Source organism: Eriocheir sinensis, chromosome 23, assembly GCF_024679095.1.
Source record: "Eriocheir sinensis breed Jianghai 21 chromosome 23, ASM2467909v1, whole genome shotgun sequence".
NCBI classification, from domain to species: domain Eukaryota; kingdom Metazoa; phylum Arthropoda; class Malacostraca; order Decapoda; family Varunidae; genus Eriocheir; species Eriocheir sinensis.
The window spans coordinates 10399273-10404839 of NC_066531.1; the positions used below are offsets into that span (position 1 = coordinate 10399273).

At 40.7% G+C, this 5567-nt stretch overlaps 1 long non-coding RNA gene across 1 annotated transcript; it reads left to right on the forward strand.

Annotated features, from left to right (window-relative positions):
- The first annotated feature begins 1813 nt into the window (after nucleotides 1-1813).
- LOC127002470 (uncharacterized) lies at nucleotides 1814-4596 on the forward strand. The gene is made up of 3 exons (XR_007756292.1): nucleotides 1814-2304; nucleotides 3458-3550; nucleotides 4478-4596. It is a non-coding gene; the product is annotated as an uncharacterized LOC127002470 (long non-coding RNA).
- Nucleotides 4597-5567: the final 971 nt, after the last annotated feature.

Here is a 5567-nt window from a genome sequence, read left to right on the forward strand (position 1 = left end):
CCGACGCTCTAACGCTAAGGTTATTATATCGGCTGATCAACCTTATAGGTTTTCAATATGGTAAAATAATCCCCATCAGGCAACGCCAGTTGCTTGTGTCGACTCAAATTTGATGGTCGGTTAGTAACGACCACCCAGTGCTTCAAGTTAGTAGTAGCCCGTGCTACCCTCCCTTGCTGCCGCTGATATTGCTTTATTGTTTCTTGCTTCTAATTCAGCAGTTCTTAACCTGGGGGTCGTGATCTCCTGGGAACGAAGTAAGTTGTTTTGAGGAATATTGGATTTTATTCGTATGGTGTAAGGTTTTCTGCATGTTATACCGTATCCACAACTTCTGTAATAAATTGTAAGTGGAAAAAGTTTTAGAGTCTAATAACTTGCCAACAAGCTAATGAAGTAGTCAAGAGAAATACATTATAATTTTACTGTGTACTCTAGCTAATAATTTTACTGTGGACGCTAGCTTATAATTTTGCATTTTGTTAAACCAGGCTAGTATTTTGCATTTAGGAATGCTATTCTATTATTTTGTATTCATGAACACAACCCTACTATTTAGCAGTTAGGAATACTATTCTATTATTTTGAATTCATGAACACTAGGGCGTTATTTTGCATTTATGAATACTATTCAATTATTTTCCATTCATGAATACTAGGCTATTATTTAGCAGTTAGGAATAATATGCTAGTATTATAAATTCATGAAGACTAGGCTATTAGTTTACAGGCAGGCAGGGTAGCGGCGTGTGGTAGGACAGTGCAATATCCATATAAGACTCAGGTCAACCTATAGATTTCGATTGTCTCGGGCTCATGCCGTTTTAGCTCGGAAGGCTACAATATACACGTCACGCGGAGTCACGGGCTGGGGGTTAGTGGCGAGAGAATAATGGTGGCAGTGTACAATGGAGCAGCGCGGAGGGCACATGAGCGGAGCGCATTGGCCTCACTGAAACAATGGTGCATGTTTGCACTGTGAGAGGGTGCCGGTCAAGGAAGAAGAAGGAGCACTCTACTCTTTTACACAGGTTCCCTAAATGTGCGGTTAATCAGGAATTATGGATTAAGTTTTGCCAGCAAAGAAGAATAATTAATCCCACCACAGCAAGAGTGTGCAGTTTGCACTTCTCAGGAGCCGATTATAAACGGAACCTAAAATATGAGCTATTGAACTTACCAGTGCCAAGACACTTACAGCAGCTACAAGAGGGCGCAGTGCCAACGTTACATCCTCCATCACATGAAGATAAGGGACGTAATTATCAGTTCCTCTCCGACTTATGTAGCCTAACTCGATCGGGCCTTATTATAAGTGCTGATAACAACTGTTACTAAATGTTTTTTTCCCTCCTCGACCTCTTCATCCTCCTCTTCTTCCTTCCCTCCATCCTCTTCCTCCTCCTCCTCCCCTTCCTCATCTTTCTCCTGCCCCCCATTTGAATTCTCCCTTGCAACGGTCACCTTGCATGTTGCTGTATTTTTTTTCCTCTTTCATAAGACATCAGTTTTCCAGTGGCCGTGATTGTGTGTGCATGCAGGTACTTCTTGATTTATTATTTAAGTGCTGATAAAAACTGTTCCTTCCCTTCTTCTTTTCTTCTTCTTCATCTTTTTATTATTATTATTATTATTATTATTATTATTATTATTATTATTATTATTATTATTATTATCATCATTATCATCATTATTTTTACCATTATTATTATTGTTATTATTATTATCATCATTATATTATTATTATTATTATTATTATTATTATTATTATTATTATTACCTATTATTATTATTATTATTATTCCTCCTTTTCCTCCTCTTCTTCCTCCTTCTATTCTTGTTGATTTATTATATAACCTCTTGATACGGTGATGTTTTCTTGTTTAGTTCGTTCTCTTAAGTGTTAACTATGCTAATGAAAGTCTTCCTCCTCATCATCCACCTCCACCTTCAGTTCTTCCTCCCCCTCGATCCTCCTCCTTTTCTTCTTGTTGATTAATCTTTTAATTTTTAATGATACCAACTGTGCTTATGAAAATGTTCCTCCTACTCCTGATCGTCTTCATCCACCACCTCCTCCTCTTCGTCCTCCTTCTCTTCTTCTTTCTACTCCTCCTCCTCCTCCTCCTCCTTGTCTTCTTGTAGATTTATTATTTAAGCGCTGATAACAGCTATGTTAATGAAAATAAATTTCACTTGCAGCCCCTGCTTCAGCTGCTGAGTTGGATAACCCCCAGGAGGGGGTGCTCGTGGATGACTCTCACCCACAGCCCTCACAGCAGCAACATGGTCAGGAGAGTGCCGGTACGTATTCCTGTTCTTTTTCATACCAATGTTAATTTCAAGGAAGATTTAAAAAAAATATTGAAGTTCAATGCATTTCGACGCCTGCTCCTAGGATCTCCCACCAGGGGATGAACACGGCAGAAGAGATTCAATCTCTCTCTATCCTGACACTCCCTCCTTGCCTGCTCTAGGTTTCTCAAGGATCCTTCACTCTCCCTGACATACTCCTGCACCCTATCCCTTCATTTCACAGGAGGTAATCTAACATTCCCCTCTGTCTCACTCACATATACCCTCCTGGTCATCTTACCCTCGTCCATTCGCTCCATGTGGTCAAACCACTTTATAATGTCTTTCGTTTTCGAGGGTTGTTTCAAATGTTTCACTTCTTCCACCACTCCACACTTCTTCCCTTCACCCACATGACACATTCCAAAACGCTTATACACACTCATAACTCATTCCATCCATTCTACTCACACCACATGCATTCCTCAAATAACTCATTTCCACTGCCTTCACTCTAGACCTCTGACTTTCATTTCAGGCCCATGTTTGCGCTTGGTTATGTGAGGTTTGGTACTATTACTGTATTTCTCAAATCCTTCTTTACCTCCATGCTCACACTTCTGCCCTTCATGATGCGTCCCAAAGACTCTACCACCTTTTTTCCTTGCAATACCCTTCCTCTTGTCCCTCCTTATGTACCACCATGTTTACATGTCACTGATCCCAGGTACTTTAAATCATTTACCTCCTCCACTTCTTCACCATTCAGTTATTTTACATTCTATTTCACATTCTGTTCACACTATATGGGCATACAAAATCCACAACCTCACTTCTACTCTGCTCATAAACCCACACCTTTCTTTTGTTGACATTTACTTTTAGCTTTCTCCTTTTACACACACTATAAAAGACACTGACCAAATTTTGTTAGTCACTTGCCTTTTCTGCAATGAGCACTGTGTCATCAGCAAATAAGATTTAATTCAGCACCCATCCTTCCCTCAGCGTACATTCTTACTCCAACTTCCCCAACTTTGCCCTTCATTTCTCTCATAACACCATCTATAAGGATTTGAATTGGAATAATAACTCTGATACTATTGTTACGAATATATAGTACTTACTAAGATATAATAACAATGTAAATCTTCACTTGCAGCCCCTGGTGCTGAGTTAGATGACGACCTGGAGGGTGTACTCGTGAATGATCACCCACAGCCTTCACAGCAGCAACATGGCCAGAAGGGTGCAGGTACAAGTTCCTGTTTTTCTTCATATCAGTGATAATTTCAAGGAAGATTACAAAATTATAAGGATTTTATTTCGAATAATAACTGACGCTATTGTTATGAATAGTATCTAATAAGATAATTAGGTATTGGTAATATGGATGGTTGTATGAGGGAAATGAAAGCCAGAGTGGGTAATTTAGGAGCAAGACTGGGGGTAAATAGCGATGATTGGGCTGTGGTCGGATGTTTGTTGGAAGATGACACTATGGCTTACTGAGAGTGAAAGGGAACTTCAGAGAGTGGTGGGTGAATTCCATAGGGTGTATACTAGAAGGAAATTGACAGTAAATGTTGGGAAAATTAGTGTTGGTGTTTCAGAGAAGAGCGGTAGAGGTGGTGGAGTTCGTCGTTCCTTATAGGGTGAATCTGCCAGCCGCTGAGAGTTGTGAGATAAAGATGGGTGGAGAGACAGTGGAAGTTGTTAAAGAATTTAATTATCTGGTGTCAGTGTCAGGTAAGCCTGGAGAGATGGATGGTGAAAATAGGACAAGAGCTGTGAAGGGTAAGAGTGCTATAGGAGCATTTGGTAGGATTATGAACGGAAGGAGCGTGTCTATGGACGTTATGAGTGGCTTCAGGAATAGCATCCTTTGCTGACATTGACATATAGATGATAAGTGTGGATATGGAATACAGAACAGCTGTCATCGATTTCCTTATTTTGTCACTCCACAGTCTATAATCCTTTAAAGTTCTCCGATTGCTCTTACAAATTCCATTACAATGCATTTTTTGACACTGAAGTGTGTGTGTGTGTGTGTGTGTGTGTGTGTGTGTGTGTGTGTGTGTGTGTGTGCATGAGAGACAAGTTACTATATTTTTTTTCAGTCGAGTATTCTTGTTTTTCTAGACAGCCCTATTACTAATTTAGAATAATGTCTTCACAGGCACTCCAGGGAAGGACGCAGCTTGTGTTCCTGCAACAAGTGACTGTGGAGACATGGATTTCCATCTGTTAAAGGCCAGACAAGAAAAGACAGGTCTTCTTGCAGAATTAGCGGAGAGGATAGCATCATTAAGTCTCAGAATGAAGAAATTGTGAAGTTAAGGGAGAAGTTGCAAAATGCTGAAAGTCAGCTAAGCGCGTACATGTCACCTTCTCAGATTGATTGTGTCTTTAGCAAGAAAGCTGTTCACCGGTGGCTGGATGAGGATATCAGCCATGCACTTTCCTTAAGAAATTTGAGCGCCAAGGCCTACAAGTTTGTGAGGAATGAATGGAAGATTCCTCTCCCATCAGTATCTACACTGAACCGCAGGACAGCCCAAGTAAATGTCGAGCCTGGCATTTTGGTGTCTGTTTTGTCACTTCTAAAAAGAGAGGCTGTGTCTATGACAGAGCGTGACCGTGTGTCAGTCCTGTCTTTTGATGAGTGTAGCGTAGCCAAAGAGTGGTCCTACGATAAAGCTACGGACACCCTGTATGGTCCCAAGAAAATGTTCAGTGTTGTATGTTGAGAGGCCTTGTGGGATCTTGGAAACAGTTAGTCTATTATGATTTTGACCGTCCAATGACAAAGGACCTTCTATTCAGTATAATAAGTCACGTTGAAGCAGCTGGATTTCCAGTGGTGGCTACTGTAAATGATATGGGGTCCTCTAACATGGCTTTGTGGAATTCCTTGAAAGTAAGCACTGAAACCCCATATTTCACCAATCCAGCTGTCTCTAGCAGGAAGGTGCATGTGCTTGCTGATGTACCTCATTTAATGAAGTTGATGCGAAATCACTTTCTTGATGATGGATTTGTGATGCAGGATGGGAAATTGGTTGACAGCAGTTGTGTCAGGGAAGTGATTGAGCGAAGTAAGGCTGACTTGAAGACCACATACCATTTGTCTAATAAACATATAGAGGTCAGCGGTGCTCAAAGAATGAATGTGAAACTGGCAGTACAACTTCTTTCGGCCACAACATCTAAGGCCTTAGCTTACTTTGGTGAAAAAGGCTTACTTTGTGGCAAAAACTGGAGCGCCA